This window comes from Podarcis tiliguerta (genome assembly GCF_965153285.1).
Source record: "Podarcis tiliguerta genome assembly, chromosome: Z".
NCBI lineage: Eukaryota > Metazoa > Chordata > Lepidosauria > Squamata > Lacertidae > Podarcis > Podarcis tiliguerta.
This window is the reverse complement of record NC_139553.1, coordinates 20,073,910-20,101,452: the sequence shown is the minus strand read 5'-3', so window position 1 is coordinate 20,101,452 and position 27,543 is coordinate 20,073,910. Positions and strand designations below refer to the sequence as shown.

At 43.8% G+C, this 27,543-nt stretch overlaps 1 protein-coding gene and 1 long non-coding RNA gene across 4 annotated transcripts in view; both read right to left on the bottom strand.

The window, feature by feature from the left end:
• LOC310669768 overlaps positions 1-27,543 on the bottom strand; it is a 571,559-nt gene that overhangs the window by 323,030 nt on the left and 220,986 nt on the right. The gene's annotated exons all lie outside the window — the stretch shown is intronic.
• The window catches only part of AR (androgen receptor), a 214,015-nt gene that overhangs the window by 139,093 nt on the left and 47,379 nt on the right, over positions 1-27,543 (bottom strand). The window lies entirely within an intron of this gene.

Genomic DNA, 27,543 nt, shown 5'->3' with positions numbered 1-27,543 from the left:
AAGCTTGTTCCATCTTCCATGTGACAGCTAAAATAGCTAAAGATGGCTATCATATCTCCTCTCCATCTCCTCTTATCCAGGCAAACATCCCAACTCCCTCAACCGTTCCTCATAAGGTCACACATGAAGGGGTTTGGTTTGTGCTGCTAAACATAGTTCTGGCCCCTGGGGCTTTTTTCTGGAGAAACTGACTCTTCCAGAGAATCTAAACATTAGCCATTCTTTAGTGGAAGCGTCAAATCAGCCCCCATGTTCTCCATAGAGCTTTCATTACTGTTGCTAATTCTATATCCAACCACCTTCATACTTATGAAGGCATTGCAGATCGGAAGGTCCAGACAGCCCATGGATGATCTAAACTCCTTTTCCATTATTCCTTTTCATGGGAATGAGCCTTTTCACCATCTTCCATTTCTGAGAAACTGACATTTTTACTGGGCAATAAATGCCTACAGATGATTCATTGGTTGTCTACTGTTGCCCATTTGGCAAACTATGTCCTGTGGCAAATGCAGCTGCTGGCCTGGTTATGTCACACATTCATTTTTAATACAATATGAAAACACCTTACATAAAAACAGGGTGAGGATTGCCAAACTGGAATCTTCACTTTAATTTTTCAATACTTGAATTCATTTCTGTTCTGCCCTTTCTTTCTTTCTTATATAGTGGCATGGACTTTATTTCCTTTTTATATTGGCAGTCTGGGCTGCGTGTTTATTGGACATAACAAGCTAACAAAAAATGACTGCATTTGGACTTGTGGACCAAATGATCAAGGGCCTGGAAACCAAGCCTCATGAGGAGGAATGGTGGAGGAAGTTGCACATGTTCAGCCTGGATAAGAGGAGACCAAGAGGAGACATGAGAAGATACCTTCCCCACTATGCAACCATTAGGTCTGGGTATTGGAACCCTGGTCTCTTCCAGGTCCCAGTCCAGCACTCTAACCACTACACCACATTGGCTCTTGATGCAATTGATAATAATAATGTCTTAGACCAGTGGTTTACCAGGGTGGGGGTGTGCTAAGAGGCGTGGTAGAGGGTGCTGGAGGTGTAAATGACTATCAGGCTTTGTAAAGCTGGCATCACTAGATCAAGTTCATTCATTAATTAAACTGTATAATTTTAATTCAATTTTGAATCACTGAGCAATTGATTATTTATTATTTCATTTCATTGCATGCGGAAGCTTATACCCAGAACAAACTTAGTTGGTCTCTAAGGTGCTCCTGGACAATTTTTTTATTTATTTCGACTGCATCAGACCAACACGGCTACCTACCTGAACCTGTGAGGTAGGTTAGGCAAAGACGTTGTCTGGTCCCAAAGGTCACCCAGTCAGCTTCATGACAAAGTGGGGATTTGAACCCTGGTCTCCCACATCCCAGTCGGATACTCTTAATGGTTACACCACACTGGTTCTGTTTTTATTTTGAATTTTACTGTGTTATTATCTTCCTTAGTGGGTTGTGCAAACCACTGTTCTGAATAATGCTTTTATAGGGTAGGGGGCACTGGGAACCAGGCTGGTGCCCCCCCCCCCAAAAAAAGTTTGGGAACCACTGCCTGAGACTTTGCAGTCAGCTCACACAAACAAACTATTTAACATGCAGCTTTCGACACACAGAATAATAAAATTGTAGGGCGGGAAGTGACCCAAAGGGCCATGTAGTCCAACCTCCTGCAAAGCAGAATCACAGCTGATCACAGATTCCTGTACACTTGCAGCTGGCATGTGGGGAAAATCTTCTGCACTGCATGGAAGGATGATGCCGGCTGCCCCAGGACAGGCTGTTTGGATCTTTATGGCCTGTTCATTTGCCTCCCTATCACATCCACACTCACACACTTTTCTCACTACTCCCAAAAAAACAAGCTATCTGTGAGCCTGGATGTGCCACATTAGCCTTGTGGCAGGTCACCTACATAGCAGGGGTAGGCATTGGTAATATGCTGCCCTGAGCGAGGACAAAATTTGGCGCACCCCTTCCCCAAATATTTCTTATTTTCACAATAGTTCCTTTCTGTACAGTTGGTTTTTAAATGGATCTTCTCAGTAGGTTCCTGTATGAATATAAGTGGTATTATTATTATTATTATTATTATTATTATTATTATTTAAGCTCCTTGGCTCAGCAGCCTGTACGGATAAAATGTCCACACCGCCCTAAATCTGGTGATGGTCCCATGCCTATGTCATTCGTATTAGGTGCAAGAATAGCCCCAGGCTCCTCCATCCAGAAGGCTTGCAATTTTGCAATGTTTTAGGAAGGGCCTGCTTTGGTAATCTGGGATGAGCTTCCTCCCCTTGCAAACACGCCGAATTTTGTTTCACTTTCTCGAAACAGCCTTGAATGTTTCCAAGCTGATTTGTATGTGCAGATGGAGGGAGGACCACAAAAGATAGCATCTTTGGGAGAGAGCGAGGAACTTCATTAAGATCAAACAAGGTTGTGGTGTAAGCATTCCTGGAAGGGATGCAAGCGATGTTTTAGCTGATAAGAAAGGGGATCAGGTAGATTTAAAATTATAAGAACATTGGAAGAGCCTGCTGGGACAGGTCAGGCCAATGACCCATTTAGTACAGCATCCTCAAAGTGGCCAACCAGGTGCTTCAATGGGAAGCCTACAAGCAGGATCCAGGCACAAGAGCCCTCTGCCATCCTGTGGCCTCCCGTAACTGGTATCCAGAAGCATTATCACCTCTGAGGTTGGAAGCAGAACATAGCCATCATAACTAATGGCCATTGATAGCGCTCTCCTCCATGGATATATTTAATCCTCTTTTAATGCCATCAAATGCCTCCTGTGGGAGTGAGTTCCACAGCTTAACTGTGTGCTGCATGAAGAAGGCATTCCTTTTATCTGACCTGAAACTTCTAACATTTGGCTTCATTTCATGCCCACAAGTTCTGGTGCTATGAAAGAGGAAGAAAAACTTTTCTCTCTCCACTTTCCCCATGCCCTGCATAGTTTTATAAACTTCTACCATGTCACCTCTTAACTCGCCTTTTCTCTAAGAGGTGGGTATTCCTCACTACAAGAGGAGCATGAGCTGGGCCAGTAAATATATCTACCATTCTCAAAGCATTTTTATTTATTTTCTTGCTACTGAAACAACCTCTTTGCTCACATCAGTGTTGCACTCCCCGGTACCAGCTAAACATCTAAAGATGCTAATCATCTAAAGAGGTGGCAAATTATGTTCTGTGGCCGGCAAACTATAATGGTGCTTATTAAGACAAGATAACACCTCTGCATCAATAATGTCTCAAATTATTTATAATCTATAATCTTTCTCTCTGGGACTGCGTTCCTCAAGGATGAGTCTGCTTGGGATCACTATGTAGGATAGGCAACAGGTACAAGAATAGCTCTGGGCTCCTCCGTCCAGAACTCTGTCTAGCTAGCTAACTCTCTTCCATTATTTTTCCAAGCAGGATAGATCAGGGGCCAGCAACCTTTTTCAGCAGGGGGCCGGTCCACTGTCCCTCAGACCATGTGGTGGGCTGGCCTACATTTGGGGGGGGGGGGGATGAACGAATTCCTATGCCCCATAAATAACCCTGAGATGCATTTTAAATAAAAGGACACATTCTACTCATGTAAAAACACGCTGATTCCCGGACCGTTCGTGGGCCAGATTGAGAAGGCAATTGGGCCTGATCTGGCCCCTGGGCCTTAGGTTGCCTACCCCTGGGATAGATGTTGCACACCCCAGCTCTAACACAATTGTGTGGAGATCTAGAAATTCCTCAACTGCTTAATATGACGGCTGCTGCCGACAGTTGTTCTGAAATCTTAGCAGCTCGCTGACACACCTCTCCATGCATTCATCTTCCAAGGCCCTTCTCTGTGTACCCTCCTGAGGGAAGGGTGACCACAGCAGGACAAGACGTCTCAGTGGTGGCTTCCCATTGATGGAATGCTCTCCCCAGAGATGCATACCAGGCTCCAGCACTGTTTTTAGGTTCCAGGGGGAAAACCTTATCATTCTCCCAAGCTTTTGGATCTCAATTTCCTGCTTTTATTTTAGTAGTGTGGGGTTGGAGGAGAGGAAGAGAGACAGGCAGAGGAAGAAGCTGTCAACAGCTTATGCCTGCTCTGTGATTTGTATGAATTGCTAATCTGATACTGGGCCAAGTTGAGGGTGTTACTAGTATTAGAATATAAAGACTTTCAAAAACCTGAGACCTGAAGCGTCTGTAACACGAAGTACCACTGTACGGCCTAGGACCCTCGTACCTACGGGACCGCCTCTCCTGGCATGCCCCGCGGAGGACCTTGCGGTCCACAAGTAATAATACTTTGGAGGTCCCGGGCCTCAAGGAGGTTAGCCTGGCCTTGACCAGAGCCAAGGCCTATTTGGCCCTGGCCCCAGTCTGGTGGAATTAAAAGAGACCAGGGCTCTGCGGGACTTGATATCTTTCTGCAGGGCCCGCAAGACGGAGCTGTTCTACCAGGCTCAGTCTGACCCCTCTCCTTTTACAAGACCCTGCATATAAGTGGCCTCTCTAACTCTTCTCACTGGCTCATACAAATAGCTGAACCTGGTGAGTACTTAAGGCTCCCAACCCCTATAGTTATAGTTATAATTTGCGGGTAGCCATCTGATCTTATTTTGATTTTAATCCGATTTTAAGCTGTATTTCAGTCGACTGCTGGATTTTATGTCTTAATGTATTATATATTTTGATGTTAGAAGCCCTGAGCCCGGTTCTGGCCAGGGAGGGCGGGATATAAATAAAAACTGTTGTTGTTGTTAAAGGGTAGACAAGAAGGTAATGCCTTGGTCAAGAAAGGATAGTCTTTTTAGTGATATACTGGAGTATATATAATATACAGGAGAACTTTGGGACATATACTTGGAACTTTGGGACATACAAAGAACCCTGCTGGGTGACGCCAAGAGCCCTCTCCCTTCCTGTGGTATCCAGCAATTGATACCCACAAGCATGGCTGTGTCCAACTATGAAGGCAGAGCACAGCTATCCTAGGTAGCAGTCATCAATAGCCATCTCCTCCTCCTCCTCCTCCAGAAGAGTTTGGATTTGATATCCCACTTTATCACAACCCAAAGGAGTCTCAAAGCGGCTAACATTCTCCTTTCCCTTCCTCCCCCACAACAAACACTCTGTGAGGTGAGTGGGGCTGAGAGACTTCAGAGAAGTGTGACTAGCCCAAGGTCACCCAGCAGCTGCATGTGGAGGAGCGGAGACACGAACCCGGTTCTCCAGATTACAAATCTACCGCTCTTAACCACTACACCACACTGGCTCTCCAGGAATTTGTCTAACCCCTTTTTAAAGCCATCCAGGTTGGGGGCCATTCCTGCTACTTTTCTTTCATCTATCGTGAATGGATGCCCACAAATTCGATTTTAGTATAGTAATCTGCTCCTGTATGTTTGGACTCAAAATATCTCATTTTGCTCTACTTTTATTTCATTTTATTTGGCATCTATTATTATGCTTTGTTGTGCAGTAACACACACAGAAAATTCTCCATGCGGAATGGAATAAACAACCACCTCCAGCAAGGCTGCATCTGCCTCAGAGCCTCTGTTGTTATCCTGGGAGACTGAAGAGTTACCTGGACTCTCCAAGGTGAAGACCCTGGGCCTGAATCCACTGCTCTCACAACCTTAACCAGTTCCCAAGGAAACAGGATGTCCTGCGCAATATTTTCTAATTTCATTTAATTCCAAGCTCCAATTCTATAAACTCCGCTGCTGGCAATGAACAGGGAAAGGTTGTCTGAGAGATCGCAAGTAACGAGGTAGCTTTGAATCCCCGTCTTTCAGCGCACCATAGAGGCCCTGTCAGAATGACAGGAGAAGCATTTGCTAAAGATCATTTGGCAGGGTGTTATTCTATTTCCCGTGGGTAGGTGGGTGGGTGGGGGGCAAGAGGGGATTCTATTGTTGATGAACAGCACCCTATTATTAGAGGAGAGAACTAAGTTACTCTCCCCGACCCACATGAAACCATTATGTCTGGCAATATTTACTAAAAGCCTAGAAAAAGGTTAAAAAGAGCTGTACAGAAAAGGAATAGAATTGGGAGGAAAATTGAGGGGCATTTAGTCCCTGCAATGCAGGAATCGCAACTAAAGAATCAATGACAGATGGCCCACACTCTGTAGCAGGAGAAAATAAGCTTGCTCCATCTTCCATGTCACAGCCCTTTAGCTGTTTTAAGGGGGCTATTGTATCACCACTCAGTTTCCTCTTCTCCAGGCTAAACATCCCAAACTCCCTCAACCATTCCTCATAAGGCTTGGTTTCCAGACCCTTCACTACCTTGATTGTCCTCCTCTACACACGTTCCAGCTTGTCAACATCCTTCTTAAATTGTAGCACACAGAACTGGCCACAGGACTCCAGGTGGGGTCTGACCAAGGCAGAATGGAGTGGAACTATTACTTCCCTTGATCAGGACACGAGACTTCTGTTGATTCAGCCCAGAATAGCATGAGCTTTTCTGGTGCGGAATCACCCTGTTGACTCATGTTAAGCTTGTAGTCTACTAAGACCCCTAGATCTTTTTCACACGTACTACTGGCAACTCAGGTGTCCCCCCCCCAAAAAAAAACCACACCATGCAGCTGGTTCTTCTTACCTAAGTGGGCAACCTGACATTTGTCCCTATTGAAATTCATTTTGTTAGTTTGGGCCTGGTTTTCCAATCTGTTAAGCTTATTTTGAATCCCGATTCTGTCTTCGGTGGCATTAGCTATCACTCCCAGTTTTGTGTCATCTGCAAATTGGCTGAACATCCCCTCAATTCCTTCAACTACGTTGTTTATAAAGATGTTGAACAACAATGGGCCCAGGACTGAACACTTTAATTATCTGTTCTCGGATTTTTCATGGCCTGTTGCTAGTGACCTGCTTTTTTTTGAAGATGGGGCCAACATTAGCCCTTCTCAAGTCTGCAGGGACCTCACCTGTTCTCTAAGAATTCTCAAAAATTATAGGCAGAGGTTCTGAATTTCATCTGCAAGCTCTTTTAGTACCATTGGATGCAGCTTATCAGGCCCTGGATATCTGAATTAATTTGAAGTAGATGGGTGTTCCCTTACCACCTGTTTCCCAATACCCGCCCTTCACACTAAGCACATGAGCATATTACAAAATTAAAACACAATGTTTGAAATTTGTCAGACACACATCTGTGGGGAAGGAGTTTTACAGCTTAGGGGCCACCACAGAGAAGGGCCTCTCTTCTTGGACCACTACCGCCTCTAGCCTCAGAGGGCAGAGAAACTACCAAGAGAGCCCCCTTTCCCAATCAGGGTCTGTAGGGAAGTAGGCAGCCCTTCAGATACTTGGGGCCTGAGTCTTATTTCAGCAGTCTAACCACTATGCCACACTGCCTCTTGCACTGGGTGAGAATTCCTACCAACCCCAGCTAGCATGGCCATATTACGCTGAGGCTGATGGGAGTTATAATCTAACTATCCAGTAGGCAAAATGTTGGGAGACGTCTGAGCTGTTGGCTTACATCTACTGGTGTGCTTAAATCACAGCAGTGGGATAAAAGGTTAGCAAAGGTTTCAGTTTGTACACAAACGTAATCCAACCCTCTGATAATCCATAGTCAATGTTTGAAAGCTCTCTACAAATATTGAGAGAAGTTAAAATACTGTACATGCAAACAAACAAGATTTAACATTTGGCGATGGGAGAGTCAAACTGAACCCTTCTCACCAAGTGGCCTCTTTTCAAGCTAAGAACATTTAAACGGGGCTCTAAGCTGCCTGCCTCTTTTTATGCTCCTCCAGACTCCGAAGGAGGGATCCATTCAGCCATGGATTATGTCAGATGGCTTTGTTGGGGAAAATGGTGTGTGATCTGGAGTGGCCTATGAAGCTCAAAAACTGAGCTAATCCAGCCTTCAAATGGGGAAATTACAAAGAAAACACACACACACACACACACACACACAATTGGCAGAGGGAAGAAAATTTGTATACTTAAAAACCAGGAAAACTCAAACAACACACTTAATGGCGGAAATGTCCTTGGCAGACAAACACAATACTCTTAGCATATTCCAAGTAATGAAAGTTTAATTAATTGCAACGTTATTAACTTCTTCTTTTTCACATTGCACCACCAGCAGTCTAAACAACTTACACACTGTTCAATCCTCTAATTACTGTGCATTTAATAAACACCATTTGTTTATCATTTGGTGAAAAAGCCAGCCACTGACAAGGACACAGGAGGGTCCAGAACTCAGCCAGGTTGCAGCACTGGGGATGGGAGGCCATTAAATCTGACCAGAGGGAAAAGCTCTCCAATATCTAGCAATGTGCAGGCTCCTCAAGTAAGCAGCTAACTGCAAATGATCAGCGTAAAAGATGCTGAAGGAGTAAGGTGACCCTGGAGAACTGCTACCAGTCAGAGTAGGCAATACTGGGCTAGATGGACCAGTGTTGTGACTAAGTATAAGGCAACTTCCTATGCTATCCGCCTCCCATCCTATTTCGTTTAGGAAAACGTAAAGACCAGAATGTGAAGCTCAGTGCTTCCTGCACACTCCCTCCTCAGCCCCAGAGCTGCGCAGGTCTTCCGGAGGAGCTATGTTTGGGGTTTTGGTGTAGATCCCCGGCATGGTGTTGTTGTTAATTCTTATTTAAGAGGTGACAGCAAGGCGAGGAGTTTCTTCAAGCTGAATGGCAAGAAAAGGCTTTTAAATTCACGAGAAACAAGAGGTGCAGGCAGCAATTCAGAGCTCGTATATTTGGAAACATAAGCACTGCTGTAAATCAGTGGTGCCCAGCTGGAGTATTCAGAGGGGACCCACCCAATGCCCATTATGCTATTTCCCCCCTCCCCCCAACACTAGCATCTACTAAGTGTGCTGTTTTCTGGGAATAATAAGTTAACCTCACAGGGTAGTTGGGGGGATTAGAATGTCAAAACTGGACCTGGCAGAGACCAGGGTTCAAATCCCCACTGGGCCATGAAGCTCACCGTGTGGCCTTGGTGGCTGTACTCACTGTCTCTCAGCCTAAACTACGTCACAGGGCTTAGGGGGTTTAAAAGAGGAGCAGGGAGAACCATGTATGCTGCCTTGAGAATGTTGGAGAAAGAAGTGGGCTATAAAATAAATAAATAAATAAATAAATAAGCAAGCAAGCAACTCCTCTCATCCTGGCTACTGACCATGCTGGCTGGGCAGCCAATAATCCAACAAGATTATGATTGTCCACCCCCTAGAAGAAACTGGCCTTGCTCATAGTGCCAATGAAGCCCAATGGGAAGTGACAGGAACAAGGCCTTCCCAATGGCGGCCCCCTTCTCTGTGGAACTCCCTCCCAAGTGAAATCCAACTGCCCCCCCCCCCACACACTTTGGCAACATGAATCTAAATGGCCAGGAGCATAACTGGTTTGGAACACAGCAGTTAAAACGTTTTATTGCTCACTGCTTTTATGCTTTAATTGCTGGCATTGATTTCACTGATATTTTAAATCACTTTTTTATGATGTTCTGGGTTTTATGACAGCTGTTAACAAGGAGTAACTGCAGCATCAGAAACAGTAAGACTAAATAAAAATAAATGAATTTAGGTTCATGTCTGCTGCTGGCATGATTTCCTCATGTAGCATTCACTCGGTAACCTTGGGCTCTTAATAATAATAATGATGATATTTATCACCCACCCTTCGCTCTAGGTTCTCAGGGTAGGTGCAACATTAATACACAGCATTAAAAACACTTCAAGACCAGTTACAGTAATAGAAATACCATCATTATTTTTTAAAAGTGGGTTTTAAAAATATACACACCTCAGATGTCAAAATCTAGGACAAAGGCAGATCTAGGAGTAATTCTACTTTACACACTCACTCCTTCAAAGGAAGGGAAACTCTACCCAAAGCAGGTAACTTTCCAATTTCCCAATCATGGGAACCACCCATTCAAAGAACCTCCATCACTGCCTCCTGGGAGATAGAGATCTATAGTTTCACTATGCACTGTGTTGACTTCCTTTTATCTGTCCTGAATCTTCCAACACTCAACTTCATTGCAGGTCCATGAGTTCTAGTGCCATGAGGGAGAAAAAAACTTTCTCTATCCATTTTCTCCATGATTATGCATAATTTTATAAACTTCTATCGTTGCCTCTTCCTTGTATAATGGCATTATGATTCAATTCCTTTCCTCGTGATCCCTTGCATAGAATTTGCTATTTTCATGGCTGTCAATGCCTTCATCAGGCTCTCCACTATGTCCCCAAGGTCTTGTTCCTGGTCTGTCATCTCCAGTTCAGACCCCATGAAGGGTATATGAGAAATTAAGATTTTTTGTTTTGCACCAACCTGTACCACTATTACAGTTGTTTACACAAAACTTCACCTGCCGTTTTACTGCCCATTCAATCAATCTGGAGAAATCCTTTTGGAACTCTTTGCAATCTCCTTTTGTTTTACCAGTACTGAACAATTTAGTACTATCAGCAAACTTGGCAAAAATACCTCTTGCTTTTCCATCAAGGCTCATTCAGTTCCAAAACCAGTTCTGAACCCAGATAGCAATGGATCTGGGTCATTAGTCTCATCCAGGAATTCCTGGAGTTGCTCCACATCCACCATATCTCAATGCAATAAATATATAAATAAATATCATTTGTAAGTGCTTGCTCCCTGGGGACATAGCCTGGCTCTAATGAAAAAGCTGTGTGCGTGGGTAGAATTGGCAAAAAAATCAGCAGCCGTATCAGCAACGCTAAGAAATTGTAAGCTGCAAATTCTGGACTTTGATGCTAGGTCAAAGAGTGGGAGCATCAAACAGAAAGCACCTGCAATTTCAGTGCTACAGTCAAAGTTCAGGCAAATTATCACACATGACTGTGTTTGCTTTAAGTGTGAGCCAAATCAAAGAAAACAGCCAAGCAAACATTTTCAGAGGTTACCTGCTCCTCACAGGATTATGCACTGGTTTTAGACAAGAGGAAACAAAAGGAGTAACCATCTGGGTTGTGTTTTTGTTGTTCCTGCAGTCACTTGGTGTCACAAAACAAAAAGCAGCTATTTCCAGCAGACACAGCTACCTTATTCATAGACAGGAAAATTAAGAGCACTTTGAAACTGTCATTCTCCCCCCTCATAATTTAATTCCCAAAACAACCTTGTGAAGTTGTTGTTAGGCTGAGAGTGACTGACTGGCAAGCTTCATAGATGAGTGAGGGGATTTGAATTGTGGTCTCTCAGGGCCTAGTCGAATACCCTGACCTCTGTACCACACAGGCTGAACGGCCATATTCCCTGATTCTGACCACTGATGTGGCAGTGAATTCCGTCTGTACAGAGGGAAATATAGAAATATATTTTTTATTATTTTATTTGTTGCACATTATTTTTTGCACCACCTTTCCCCACAAAGAGCTCAAGGTTGTATACGTGGTGCTCCCCTTCCCCATTTTATCCTCAAAACAACCCTGTGAAGTGGGTTGTTAAGCTGAGAGACAGTGACTAGCCCTCAAAGTCACACCCAGTGAGCTTCATGGCTGAGTGGGGATTCAAACCCTGGTCTCCCAGGTCCTAGTCCAACACTCTAACCACTACACCACGCTGCCTCAGGGGAAGTTTCCTGCATGCTGTGGGCCTAGGAGACGAAGCAGCCAGTTTGAGGTTCATTGGAGTTTGCGCTTGGAGCACAGGCTTGAAATGCTTCCAGGCATGCAAGCATCCTTCCCACTTCACCTGATCCCATTGCTCCTTGGCTTCTCGAGAGAACAAGTCTTGGTTTGGTGCTGCAGTAAATGAGTGATGTGGATGCATATGTGAACTAGCCTTGAAAAGACCTCCCAGGTATCCTCTTTCAGGTGGATATAACAACAACAACAACAACAACAATTTATTACTTATATCCTGCCCATCTGGCCAAGCCTCCTCAGCCACTGTGAGCAGCTTCCAACAGGATATTAAAAACATGGGATGAATGCCCATTAAGCCCAGTAAGGAGAGTGGCTCTAGTTCATAGCTTAGCTCAGCAACATACCAACTTGCTAAGTAGGCCCTGTCAGGTTTACCATCTCCTTCTATAAATGTGACTGTGTCAATAGCCTGCCTCACTGTTCACATCAAGGAAGAGCATGAACAAACACCGGAGTAAGAGAGGCAGTGTGGCATAGTGGTTACAGTGTTGGACTTGGACTCCTGAGACGAGGGTTCAAATCCTCATGGAGCCTTGAAGCTCACTGGGTGCGATCTTGGGCCAGTCACCATCTCTCGGCTTAACGTACCTCACAGGGTTGTGGTGAGGACAGAATGGAGAGGAGAACTACGTATGCCACCTTTAGCTCCTTTGAGATAAAGTTGGGATATCAATGCAATAAATGAATAGGTTCTGTCCCAGAACTAGCGCCAGCCTGGTGAGCCCCTTGCAAGTCTTCCAAGACCAATGGCAGTGTCTTGCCTCACTATTTTGAAATCGTTGCCCTGAGGCAGCTGCCAAGCTTCTTGTTCCTTGAGACCAAAGGAGCCTGCCTTTCTACTTAATGGTAGAAAAAGCAGACAGCTGCCAAGAGGCCATCCATTTGCATTTTACAAGTTGTTTACACAAGATTAACGCACCACCCCTTGAGGGGAAATGCACCTTTAGTTACGGTATTGGTTATGGAGAGCAAGGTATTTCTAATAGAGCCACATTTCGCCATTGCCATTTCATCACTACTTATCCTAATTTATACTTTCGCAAGTACCTGCAACAACTGTATTAACTGGATCTGGAAATACTTGTCTTTATCTAGGACACAGAAACACTGGCAGTTTCTGCATCAATGGAACCAAGAAGTTGCATCTTGTGGGGGTCCCTCACAATTTGGCAAAGCCCTGGAAACTTCAGGATGGGGATTTGAGATAGCTGGTTAAGACCTGCCTCTGCCCGCTTGCCTTAAGACACACCTGTGGGAGATGTGTCTCAGCATGATGGCCAAAGAGATACCCTGGGGTAGGATGGTGGTAGGAAATGTTAACAATCCTGGCATCACATGGATACTGTGACAATGTTACGTGCCATCCCAATCTCTGGGTGGTGAGAGAATCTAGGGTTTCCTGGTGTGAGCCCAGGGTTCAGTTTCCCTCGTACATGGAGACTGCAGTGCCTTTCGGAAAAGCGGATATATTTACACATATGCACATATATTTACACCTATGCACCTGAGCATAGGACATTGGGGCTCACAGCACTGACCCCCTACCAGATCTCGCTTCTCTATAGGTTGCAACTTTGGCCCCAGCAAAGACCAAGCCTGTCTCTGTGTCTCCCAACTTCCAACCTGCTTCCAGCCCAGCCCAGCCCACACTCTGGTTCTTGTTCTCCTACCTAGCAGCTAGGTGAGGGGGCAGAGCAAAGACCTACCTGTTAGCACTGAGGGCTCCATGACCTAGTTGCAGGTCTTGTGACCTGGCTAATCCTTTTAAGATGCTGATGAAGACATCTAACTGGCCAGCTAAGGTCACTGCCTCACAAAGAAACTCGTTCAACAGACACCTCGTCGTCAGATTATAAACTCACTGCCTACAAGACCCCAAGAACTGGAAGAGACTCAGGGCATCATCGTGACTGACCCTTCCCAAACTCACAACAATACTATCAATTACACGTTTCAATGCATTTCAGTCTTTTGTAAACAACTTTGGAAATCTCTCTTAATCCTAGAGATTAAGAGGCGTGTGCTCTGCTGATTGAGCTATCCCAGAGTCATGTAAACTTTTATTATGCAATCCCTTTGACTCTTCCGAAGAACCGTGGGGAATACAGAATTTCAAGGAAGGCCACATTAAGTGATATTCCTAACCCAGAATGCAAGAATTCTGATATTTGAACAACCAGAAGCTCACAATCCATGTTTCACTCAAAGAACAATTCTTTATTGCCCCTTTGCAATTATTGATTGATGGACTACATTTATAGTCCACCTTTTTCTCTATGGAGTTTAAGGTGGTTTACACGGCTCTCCTTCTCATTTAATCCGCTAACCCAGAAATAGTGCCTAAGAATTTTGCTTCAAGATGAGAACAGAAATCGCATGGCGGCGGCGCAGCAGCAGGAGGCCCCATTAGCTAAAGTGATACCTCAGGTTAAGAACAGTTTAAGGTTAAGAACGGACCTCCAGAATGAATTAAGTACTTAACCCGAGGTACCACTGTAACAGACAACAGCATAAGAGCAAAAACGAGCTTGATTTTAAAAAGGGGAAAGGAACCCTTGTGACTGGATTACTGCAGAGTGCTCTATATGGGGCTGCCCTTGAAGACTCACAGATTCATAGAATTGTAGATCTAGTCCAACCCCCTGCAATTCAGGAATCTCAACTATGGAATTCCTGATGGGTAGCCATCCTATTTCTGCTTGAAAACTTCCAGTGAAGAAAACTCTGAATATGACTCAGGAACTTCAGCTGGCCCAAAATGAGCAGCCAGATTCCTGGCTGGGGCTTCATTTAGATCTCACTTAATTCCCATGTCTTGTTCTGAAACAGATGCACTTGTTGCCAGTTTGTCTCTGTGCCCAACTGAAAGTGCTCACATTGGTGTTCAAAGCCCTAAACAACTCAGGCCTCAAATATCGGAAAGACCACATCTTTTCCTACAGACCATCTTGGGTGCAAAGATTGGGGGGGGGCACACCTCTTGGTAGCCCTCCACTCTCAGAAGCTTGGGGTGGGATGTCCCAGGTGGAGAGGGCCTTCTCTGTGGTGGCCCCTAAACTGGGGAACTTCCTTCCCACAGAAGTGTACTTGGCACTTTCACTCCACAGCTTCCCAAGGATGTTGAAGATACACCTCTTTCCTGGCCTTTGACATTTGAGGTGTATGGAGTTTTTTTAGGCCCACCTTATTTTAGTGAATGCTAGCTATTCTAAACGTTTTTTAATATTTTGGTTTTAATGCTGCAACTCGCCCTGCGACCTTACAATGAAGGGCAGGCAATAAATAAGTTAACACTACTAAAAAATAATACAGTGGTACCTCGGGTTACATACGCTTCAGGTTACATATGCTTCAGGTTACAGACTCCGTTAACTCATTGTTGAGATTTCCCATCTCATTGTTGAGATTTGCTCCTGTTTAAAAGGGAGCATTCCATCCTTGATACCTGATTATTTCATTGCTTAATGAGATGTTAAATAACAGGTTAATTGAAAGTATTGCATGCGCACCGACTCACTTTATATAACTGACTGGCTTTCAGTTGCTTACTAGACAGTCAGTTTCGGGGCCCGTCTGCTATGAGAAGCTTGACACAGAGTAAACCCAGCAAAGCTGCCTCCCACCCAATATTTGGAATAAAGCCACAAGAGAGAGGAAGTGTCGTGTAGTGGTTAGAGTGTCAGACTAGGATCTGAGAGAGAATCCCCACTCAGCCATAGAGCTCCCTGGGTCACCTTGGGCTGGCCACTGCCTCTTAGCCTAACCTACCTCGCAGGGTTGTTGTGGGGATTAAATGAGGACTAGGACCCTGCAGACGAGGTTTCAAATCCTCACTTGCCTTTAAACACACTGGGTGTGACCTTGAGCCACATTCTCTCTCAGTCTAGGGGGAGAACCACATATTCCACCTTGAGCTCCTTGGAGACAAAGGTGGGGTATAATTGTAATAGAACAAATGAGCTGCAGGTAAGAGAACAAATGAGGGCCAGGTAAGAGCTCAGCTGGGGGAGGGAGTCAGAGGTTCCTTCAGGCTGCCTCAACATTACCCTGCGTCACTGAGGCGTGCACAACAGCATACACCAAGTTGAAGGGAGAGCAGTATAATGCTTTGCTGGAGAAAATCTTTTAGTTACAATTAAATGCTCTTAACTCCATAATTACCTCTGAATGGGAACTAGATGTCCTTCAGGCAAAAGTCTATTCTCCCCAGGAACAAGAGGAGAATTTACAAATAGGGAAAATTTTTCAGCTTTCCCTCATGGAAGTCAGTAGCTTCATTAACTGCAAACCCCAAAATCTAGGATCCCCTCCAAACCAGCGCCAAAGTTTTGCAACCGCTTCACAGCATTTTGCAGCGCCCCCCCCCCAGCTGAGTAATTGATACTTAAACCAAGAGTCATAGGTATCACCTAAAAACAGAGCTTTGGCAAATTCACTTGAAACTGGTGCTTAAGTTTTGCAATTGTTTTGCACCGTTCTGCAGCAAAAACGCTACCTTTTGCAGTGCGTCTCAAAAAGCACAGCAAGTAATAAAGCAAACTGGGGGTCCCAGTTAAAGACACTATAGTTAAGAGCACTCAAATTCCCACATTGCACTATCTCCATGAATAAACATCAGATTGTCTGTGGGACTTTAAAAACTGTTTTTATTATGGCATAATTTTTTGTTGGCCACGGCCAACGTCCTATGTCTGTGTCCACACACAAGAAATGAATTTTAAATAATAACAACAAATTTCACAACAAACAATTATAAACCATCATGACACCAAACTGGGAGGGGTGGCTAACACCCCAGAAGACAGGATCACACTTCAAAACGACCTTGACAGATTAGAGAACTGGGCCAAAACAAACAAGATGAATTTTAACAGGGAGAAATGTAAAGTATTGCACTTGGGCAAAAAAAATGAGAGGCACAAATACAAGATGGGTGCCACCTGGCTTGAGAGCAGTACATGTGAAAAGGATCTAGGAGTCTTGGTTGACCACAAACTTAACATGAGCCAACAGTGCGACGCGGCAGCTAAAAAAGCCAATGCAATTCTGGGCTGCATCAATAGGAGTATAGCATCTAGATCAAGGGAAGTTATAGTGCCACTGTATTCTGCTCTGGTCAGACCTCACCTGGAGTACTGTGTCCAGTTCTGGGCACCACAGTTCAAGAAGGACACTGACAAACTAGAACGTGTACAGAGGAGGGCAACCAAAATGGTCAAAGGCCTGGAAACAATGCCTTATGAGGATCGGCTAAGGGAGCTGGGCATGTTTAGCCTGGAGAAGAGGAGGTTAAGGGGTGATATGATAGCCATGTTCAAATATATAAAAGGATGTCACATAGAGGAGGGAGAAAGGTTGTTTTCTGCTGCTCCAGAGAAGCGGACACGGAGCAATGGATACAAACTACAAGAAAGAAGATTCCACCTAAACATTAGGAAGAACTTCCTGACAGTAAGAGCTGTCCGACAGTGGAATTTGCTGCCAAGGAGTGTGGTGGAGTCTCCTTCTTTGGAGGTCTTTAAGCAGAGGCTTGACAACCATATGTCAGGAGTGCTCTGATGGTGTTTCCTGCTTGGCAGGGGGTTGGACTCGATGGCCCTTGAGGTCTCTTCCAACTCTATGATTCTATGATTCTATGATTTTATTGGTATTCTTTTTAGCCTAATTGGAGTCCTGTACTATCCTGAGATAATTTTGAATTTAAACTCTTGTGTTTCTGAGGTTTATGACGTTAAGATCTGTAACTGAATGGCCAGGAATTTGAGGTGGGTATGCCTGCATTCACACATGGGTTTATTCAATATGATTGTGGAGTTAGAACTTTTGTCACATTTTTTGTCTTCTTTTCTTGCACTTTCTTGCACTTTCAAGTTGGACTCAAGCTCTTATCCCACCTGAACGCACATTTCAAGAAATAATTTAAGAGGAGATGGCTCTGGAGGCACCTGGATTGGATTTGAAGAAACCAGAAAGTCCACATGCTGAGTAGATCACAGTTTTCAGGATGCTGCAAAATGACTGCAAAACTTGGGCATTGGTCTGCAGTAACCACAGTTTGATGTATTGCTCCTTACAGTACTGTACTTTTTATGGGGTGCTGAAAACTGTGGGGTTTGAACTGCAAAACCACTGCAAACCTTTGGCACTGGCTTGGGGTGAATTGGGATATGTTGGATTTTTGAGTGTATCCCTCAGGTTGAGTATCAATTATTCCATTTGGGGGCACTGCAAAATTCTGAGTTCACACTGCAAAACAACTGCAAAATTTTGGCACCAGTTTGGAGGGGATTCCAAATATCGGGGTTTGTAATTAATGGAGCTAAAATCAATCTTACAACACAGCATTGTAACAGGAGGTCATTATCTGCACTTGGTCATTTCCATGTCACCTTTCACAAGAGCATGGTGTTTAAGAGGCTCCCAAACACATCTCCCCAACCTCTATCTAGCCAAAAGCCCACAGGTGGCTGATGGGAGTCATTACCCAGCAAACACAAGCATATATGGATTTGTGGTGTAAGGCATCCTATCAATTAAACGTCTTAGTTGCTTGTTACCTAAAAGGTATCCAAGCAACTCAAATTTGTAAGCCACTTCTTACAGAATCGGAAGAGCTTGTTGGATCAGGCCAATGGCCCATATAGTCCAACATCCTCTCATCACAATCACCACCCAGATGACCCAATGGGAAGCCTCCAGGCAGGATTTGAGCACAACAGCACTTTCCCCTCCAATAGTTTCCAGCAACTGGTATTCAGAAGCACTGCTGCCTCTCACCATGACAGCACAGCATAGCATCCATTATGACTAGCTGTCATTAACTAGTAGTCCTCCTCCTCCTCCTCCTCCATGTATTTGTTCAATTCTCTTTCAAAGCCTCCAAGCTGGTGGCTGTGCTACCACCACCTGTGGGAATGAGTTCCAAAAATTTAACTCTGCACTTCATGAAGAAGTACTTCCCCAAACCATCCTGAATCTCCCATCATGCGGCTCTGTTGGATGTTCAGGAGTTCTAGTGTTATGAGAGAGAGGGCGGGAAACATTTCTCTATCCACTTTCTCCACTTGGAAAAGCATGAGACCTGAAGGATAATCGCATGCAATTCCATAAGTTTAGGAAGTGCAAATTAAATTGGTTGGCTTAAGAAGGCAGACAAACCAAAACCATCCATCCCAGCCAAAAACTCTTCCAGCATCCCAGTGTGTGTGTGTGTACCTTTCCTCCATTCTTTCCAGGCGCAGGACCACAATTTAAAGCTGTGTCCAAGCACACACACCTCTTTCTTTTTTTGCTCTGAGCTTTATCTGCAAAACCCCACTGTTTAAAACTCAATTGGGAAAACCTGAATTGACATTTGCTTCGACCGAGTGCTATAAAGTGGGTTTCTGCAGAGAAATCTCAAGGCAAAACAACAACAACATTTAGGCATGGAGTTTTTAGACATGGACCTGTGGTTGGATAGAGCAGGGCAAAAGGTAAATGTGGATAAACCCTGTGCCTGAGGTTGCAGCAGCTGCAGGACTTGGAAGATTCCAAGAACAGCCTAAGAACCCCCTAACAGGGGCCTGACACCCTGCTCTCCAGTCAGGTGTGTGGAGTTCTACCAAACCTCCAAAACCTGTTTCAAGCTTCCCTGGCTGCTGATCCAGAGAGGGCAGGGAAGCACCTCCCTGCTAAAACTAGAGACTGAGTTGCTTGACAGCTAGTGGCTGCCCAGTGTGCTGGCCCCAACTCCATCCAATATGAGGAATGGCGGTTGCCTTTTCAGCCAGAGTGCTGGTTTTGATGGCTTCACATGAGAGAAAGACCTGCACATACAAATACAGGCAACTCCCTGTTTGTGCAGGGGTTAAGTTCCAAGGCACTGTGCATTTAAATGAAATCACGTATATTTGAAACACCATTGAAAAAGCCTGCAACACCCTGTTTGGCCCCTGCCCCTTTTTGTGATGGTTTTGGGTCACTTCTGGGTCCTGTGAGATATGTGTCCAGTCATGCACATATTGGATGCATCTGAAATGGTTGCTGCCTATAACAGGTTCTAAATGGTGTGCACTACATTCACCTGAAGTTTCTAAACCTTACAGGAAGGGTGAATTTTATTTAAATCATGATTTAAATCATGATTTAAATCACTAGTCAGTAAGACTTGATTTAAATAAATAAAGACATTCTTGCTGGTATAATCTTAATATTTACAACCAGATGAATGTTTCATTTTTGGAATAATAAATTTTCAGAGTAGTTTTTACAGTTATATCAAAAATTACTGATTTGGTTATACTATTAGAAATATAAAGACCGATAATTATGAAATTATTGTGAGGTTTAATAAGTTAACTGTTTATATTTGGACAGCTTTTCTGCTGTACTTTATTGAAAGGAGAAAAATAATCATTTCCTTAATAACAATTTTAACAATTTATTTAACTAAAGCAATAACATTATAGCATAATAAACTTATTTTAGCACACATGAAAAACTTAAAACAAATCCTTATTTCCTGATGAATAGCTTTTGGATTATAATGTAACTTAAATAGAAAACTATAGGAAGATTTTTCCTCCAAAAGCATTTTATTTTAAAAATCCAATTTAAATTTTAAAAAATTCCGATTTAAATTATTTTTTTTTTAAATTTTTTTTTTAAAAAAAATGTTTTCCCCCCCATTCCGAATACAAGCCAGTCTTAGCTTCCATGAGGGAGTGTTTTATGGAAATCCTACATAGATGGCACTGCACACCAGTGCAAACTGCCCATATGGCATCACAATCTTCTCAGAACTGTTGGGAAAAGAGGCACCTTTCCCATTTATCGTGGGGCTGCTCACAGGGTTGTTGTGGGGATTAAATGAAGAGGGGAAGAACCAAGAGGAAGGCACATTTGGCAAACCCTCAGCATGATCAACTCCCGCTCAGAAACCTATGTTCCCACTGTGGAAGGACATGTGGATCCAGAATTGGCTTCCACAGTCACTTACGGACTTACTGCTAAGACCGTTTTCATGGAAGACAATCTTACTCAGCTACGAGTGACAGCCAAAGATGAAGAAAGAAGCAACCTTGGAGAGAAAAATGTGGTATATGAATGCAAATTAATAATAACAACAATACATCTTAAGGTCTTAATAAGTAGACAAATTGTCATTACACCCACAGTTTCCCCACACGCCTGTAGTTAGTTAACATATTTTTAATCCTACCACGGCAGCTAACATGAAAACACAAAACTGTTAATTATCAAACAGCTCGGCAATAAAATCTAGCAAAAACCAGGACCAATAAGACATTTCAGTAACATTCAGTTCTACTCTGAGTTTCAAGGTTGATCCAAGATGTCATCATGGGTTTCCCACATCTTCCCACCCAAACCAATGTGATAATAAATCTCAATTATTTATTGGGTTCCCAATGTTACTGAACATGGTCACTTGATCCAGAACTGGAACATGGAAGTTCAAAACTCAGCAAGTGTTTTAAGAAGCATAAATAACTGTCCTCCCAGGTTGAGTTTTTTTATCTCATTTGGTTTGCAGTGCCTAAGATTTCTGACCTTGGCCAGTCACTCTCAGCCTAAGTGACCTCACAAGCTAAAAAGGTGTGTGACCACCAGCGCTGGCAGCCATGTGGGCTCTGTGTGTGCCCCCCATCTGCCCACTCCACCAGGGGGCTGCAACACTTGCCCTGCCCTGGGTCCCAGCAACCCACAGTATGCCACAACTCCCTCCTTTTACATATCAGGCAAGTGTCATCTTGATTATCTCGCTGTTGCTTCCTGAATCCTTTTTCCCCAACAAGCTCTTTAAGTGGATATTTTCTTTTACCCCAGAATGTGTCTGCTTTGGATTCAAAATCCTTTTCATATATTGAAGTGCTTTTCAGATTTTTTTATTTTTTTATTTATTTTTTTTGCTGTTAAATTTCTATGAGATGTTTCGGAGGAAGTGAGTCACAAATGCAATCATGTAATTAATATGTTGTGACTAAGGATTCTGCCAGCTAATTATGCCCTGCCTGGAAAAGATGAACCTGAAAAGCTTCTTCTGTTTAGCCTGAAGACCACCTCCCTCTAAAATAAAAAAAAAATCAACTGATACACAAGATAAAAGCCCTCGAGGCTGGAGAATAGTGGAGGGGGGGGAGGACATACACAACTAAGGAAACACTCATATACTGTAGTTGCAACTTTAGAAAAACTTCCTATTCAAATAATGCACAATTTTACAAACCTCTTTCACATCCTACCGTGGAAATATCTCCCCCCCAAAACTATAATGCCGACAAAATATTGGGATCTAAGGGGAGCTGAATGTTGGGAGATTCAGGAAGCTTGAGCATCAGACATATTGAAAACCTTCAATGAAGGAGAGTCCACCACCTTCCACCTTTATGGCAGCCCCCCCCCCCCAATGATGGAGAATACTGAGAGCTAATTCTGCATAAGAGATGGAGCATCTCCCTTAAGAATAAGGGTTGTAGCATTTGGAACAGAATTCTTAGTTTAAAGAAACTTAGGAAAAGCCTACAGAATTATGCCTGGCAAAGGGGAAGTCGATAGAGAAGAGTTTTTCCTCCCTCTAACATAACTCTAGAACTTGTGGACACCCAATGAAGCTGAGTGTTGGGAAGATTCAGGACAGATAAAAGGAAATCGTTCTTCACACAGCACCTAGTTAACCTATGGAACTCACTCCCACAGGAGGCAAGGATGGCTACTAGAGCAGATGGCTTTAAAAGACGGAACAAATTCATGGCAGGTGATAAGGCTATCAACGACTGCTAGCTATGATGGTTATGGTCTGCCTCATGCTTCAAAATAGCAGTGGCTGGAAACCAATGGAGAGGAAAGTAACTCTGCCAAAAAAAGAAAGAAAAAAAAGATGAGATTTGTTTGGCATGACTTGTTTTTGAGAAACCCATGCTGGGTCTTAGTAATCACAGCTTCCTTTTCCTGATGCTCACAGACCCACCGTTTAATGATCTGTTCTAGAACCTTTCCTGATATTGATGTCAAACTGATCAATTGGTACTTGTCAAATGAGCCTCGCCAACTTAGAGATTGAACAGCGATGCTCCTGCAAATGATCTCAAGCTGGGGGATGAGGGTTCAGGCAATCCCTGACGTACCCTGGGCCTAAGATGTTCAGGTCTTTGTAACTTAATACAAGGAACTTTAGCCTAGCGCGGTAAGAGATGGGCAGCCAGTGCAGCTGTTTCAAAGATGGCGTCAATTGTCCTCAGCCTGAAGCTCCCATCAGCAATCTGGCTGCAGCATTCTGCCCCAGCTGGAGCTTCTAAATGGGCCCAAGGGCAGTACCACATAGAGCTCATTGCAGTAATCCAGCTTTGAGGTTACCAATGCATGTCCTACAGTGGCCCAGCTGTCCCTGTCCAGGAACTGGCTAACCAGACAAATATGTTAAGTGTTAAACCACTTTTGAAATTGCTGACTTGGGGAAGGAATTGGGGGAGGGGGTCACCTAACAACTCTAACTATCCTCAACAAACTACAATTCCCAGGATGTTTTGGAGGAAGCCATGGCTGTTTAAAGTGGTATGATACTACTTAAAATATATAGTCCAGTTGGGCCACACACCCCAGAACCTTCCTGACCCTAGTGAGGTTGGAGAGCTTTCAAGCACACCACACTCAAAGAGGTTTGCAACCGAGCTAAAGGGTCCCAGGGTCTCACAGCATTGCATTATAGAGATGGAAGGAGCACAAAGAGTCACCTAGTCCAGTTCACAGCAATGCAGGAATCTCAGCTAACAAATCATAGACCTGTTGCTTCCCCGCTCCTCCACATGCAGCTGCTGGGTGACCTTGGGCCAGTCAAACTTCTTTGAAGTCTCTCAGCCCCACTCACCTCGCAGAGTGTTTGTTGTGAGGGAGGAAGGGAAAGGAGAATGTTAGCTGCTTTGAGACTCCTTCGGGTAGTGATAAAGCGGGATATCAAATCCAAACTCCTCCTCTTCTTCTTCTTCTTCTTTTGGGCCTGGACTCCTAGTCTAAGGTTACGAGATTTTTTTCAATGAATCCGGGGACACTTTTCAACTTCAGTAGGAATGACAGAATTTTGTCTGGGGACTGATTTGTAAATCCAGGGACTGTCCCCAGGCAACAGGGACCTCTGGCAACCTTATCCTAGGCACAAGGGTCATACAGGTGGGCAGAGAGTATCATGTTCAAATCAGTACGCATCACGGAGCGGAGAGGGCTAAATGCTATCTGGAGCCTGGGATATTATTAGCCGTGCCTCGAGCAAGCCTCAAACTGCCTTGAGTGGGCGGATCAAGTAATATTTAATGCAAGGAGTCAAACCAGTTGGGTAAAGCACAATCCTCTCTTGCACACTTTCCCATGCAAGAAACTACAGGATTCTCCTCTGGCCAATTTAACTGACTTTAATCATTTTCCTTGCCTTCGGGATACTCTGTGGTTGTTCTTATAGTAATGGGAGGAGAGAAAACAGAAAACACAGAATCCCCAAAAAAGAGCCTGCTCATTGGGATGTTTTTACTTCAAGTAATATTTTCCTTTCTAAACTACCTAGGCATGAAGAATCAAAAACAATGGGTGCTTACTTGATATGGGATATTTTGCAAGTTTCTGGTCCCTGGTGATGGTGGGGCCCCCTTTGACAACATGGCAAGAGAACGCTGTCTGCAGCAACACCCACCAACTGCTGGTGTGGCACAGTGATTACAATGCCAGGCTATGACCTAGGAGACGACAGTTAAATCCCCCCTCAGCCATGAAGCTCAACTGAGTGACAGCCTAACCTACCTCACAGGGTTGTTGTGTGGATGAAATGAAGAGGTGGAGAACCATGTGCACCACACCTTCAGCTCCTTGGAAGGAAGGTGGGATAGAAAGGAGATAATAATTGTATAAAAAGCTCCACCATTTAGGCTTCATTTGTCTTCAGTAGATTTTTTGACATGTGTGGGTAGAGCATGAGACTCTTAATCTCAGCGTTGTGGGTTTGAGCCCCACATTGGGCAAAAAAAAAATATCTGCAATGCAGGGGGTTGGACTAGATGATTCTTGTGGTCCCTTCCAACTCTACAATTCTATGATTACACACACACACACACACAGAGAGAGAGTTCATAAAAATAAAAAAGAGAGCTGCAGGGTAGACCAGCCTTTGGCAGCCTGGTGCTCTCCCAATGCATTTGACTGACTGACAGACAGACAGACAGACTTACTTACTTACTTACTTACTTATTGCATTTATAGAATTGTAGAATCATAGTTAGAAGGGACCCTGAGGGTCATCTAGTCCAGCCCCCTGCAATGTTTACACACAGCAAGATTCCAAAACTGGGGGGTAGGGTTTGCAGGTTCTGGGATAATCTCATAACATTTGAGAAGCACTGGCATAAGAAACCCTAACTCCAGTCTGATTACTTCTCACAAGTTCTAAAAATTGCTATCTAGTTTAAAAATAAAATAAAATAAAATTACAAAGTGTAAGTGAGTCCTGCAAAACAAATGTTGTAGTGTGTCCTTCCTTCAAAAAGCAGAGTCCCTGGTTCTGGATTCTAGGCAGCCATTTCCCCACAAAGCAAGAGATTCTGCTCCTTCCCTCCCACCCGACTTTCTTTTCAACTATCTTCCTCTACATTCCATGGCTACTTGGCATACTCAAATGGAACTGCACTTTTATGTTTAATGTTTCATTCATATTTCAAATTTCTTCAAAGTAGCTCAGCATAAAGTACATTGTTCACCACCTCCACTTTTTATCCTCACAACCACCCTGTGAGGAAGGTTAGGCGAAGCCTGATGGGCTTCATGACTGAGAAGGAAAGTGAAACCTGGTCTCCCAGGTGCTAGTCTAACATTCAAAATGCTACACCAGTTCTTCTTTCTCCCCTTAAGGTGTTTATTCTTGCAACTCATTCAAGATTCAAATTCCGGGACTGATCGCTTGCCAAAAGATTCATAGAAACTACATAAAGGCTTGCCTGGTGAATGAAACACAAGTTTTTAAACAAAGTTGTAGCACTTCTTGGGCCTAATGTTAAACATCGCTGAATACTGAAATGTTTGTTAGGAGCTGTTACCACTCTTCTGCACTTGTTTGCTCTGTTTGGCAAATGCACCTCTGTCCAAATTCCTTACCTCTTCCCAACCATCAGGATTTAGGGAGTGAGGCAAACTGTTCCATATATTGCAGAATTGTTCTGGCATGCGATGCAATCCCATAACGAGACCACAGTCCTGAAGGTTTTGCAATGCTAGCACAGGACCTAAGGGAGTACGGTTATACCACTTGGAAAGCTTCAGAAAGAGAAGTCTGAATGTCGCACAAAATCCAGTATAGATATTCTTTCATGGATCTATGGAATAATTCCATTATGGATATTCCAGAAGCGTTTTGGATTTCTTCCTTGCAAGGACATCAAGATGAGCACAACACACTCAAGGTGTGTCTTCCTCTTCACAAAGAATGAGGGGGTAATGTAGTCTGCAAAGGGTGTTAGGGATCTCCATATGCTCTTCTGCACAAATGCTTAGAATCAGATGCTCCATTGCAGGAACTGCAGAAGATGGGAAGGTTTGGCCTTAAAAAAAAACCTTTTCATATAAATTTGTATTAACCATCAGGGATACAATTAAACTTATCTTCATTCATTTAAACAATATTTCAGTACATGTTTTAGTATTATGCTTCCATATACAAATATGATTATTTACATCCGGAAGTATTTGCATTTGCTGGGATAGTCATTTAAAATGTTTTTATATTACTGGTGGAGGGAGAAAGAGGCAGGTTTTTGGGGGGATGGGGAACAAGATGTTTTAAGAAGAAAAGCTGAAAACGTGTGTAGATAAAAGTACAGCAACCCTGTGAGACAGGTTGAGAGAGGGAGTGACCAGCCCCGAAGATCACATCCAGTGAGCTTCATGGTTGAGTTGGGTATTTGAACCCTACTCTATTCCTTTATTTCCCCCACCCCAGTCTTGAAGGCTCTTTTTACACAAGCTGCAGGCCACCTTTCCTTGCTTCCATGAGCTGCTGCTCTCAATCTCAGACCCAAAAATGATCTCAGAAATACATTACATGCACGTCCTTCCATTACATCCTTCCCTGTGTGCTGACTAGATAAATGAGATCACTTTGGAGAAGAGGAATTGCACTTATTTGCAATTCAGAACAACAGTATTTGGAACAGGAAAATGGTAGTATTTTGCTGCCCTAGTAGCTATTATACAAATCCCATACTACATTGTCAGAGTCCACAACATATTATGCAGCCACTGCAGGGTCCAGAAATACTCAGGAAGGTCAGCTGTTTAAAAAATTAGAGCACAGTCCAGAAAGATCTCCTGTTGTTGTTGTTAGTTTATCTATATGCCACCCATTCTGGGCGACTTCCAGCAAATTATAGAAACACAGCAAAACATCATGCATTAAAAACTTCCATGCTGGCCACATGACCCGGAAAAAACTGTCTGCGGACAAACACTGGCTCCCTCGGCCTGTAAAGCGAGATGAGCGCCGCAACCCCAGAGTCATTCACAACTGGACTTAACTGTCAGGGGTCCTTTACCTTTACATAGAGGGCTACATTCAGATGTCTTCTAAAAGTCCTATATCTCTTTGACATCTGACAGGAGGGCATTCTACAGGGCAGGCATGACTATTGAGAAGGGCCTCTACCTGGTTCACTGGAACTGCACTGGTTCACAGTGAGGGAACCACCAGAAGGCCCTTGGAGGTGGAACGAACGATGGGGGTGGAGATGTTCCTTCAGGTATACAGGGCTGAGGCATCTTCCTCTTTTTTCAGCCCTCATTAGGGCCATTTGCTCATCCTCTCCACCCCACACAAAATGCACACTTTCTGTGCCCGT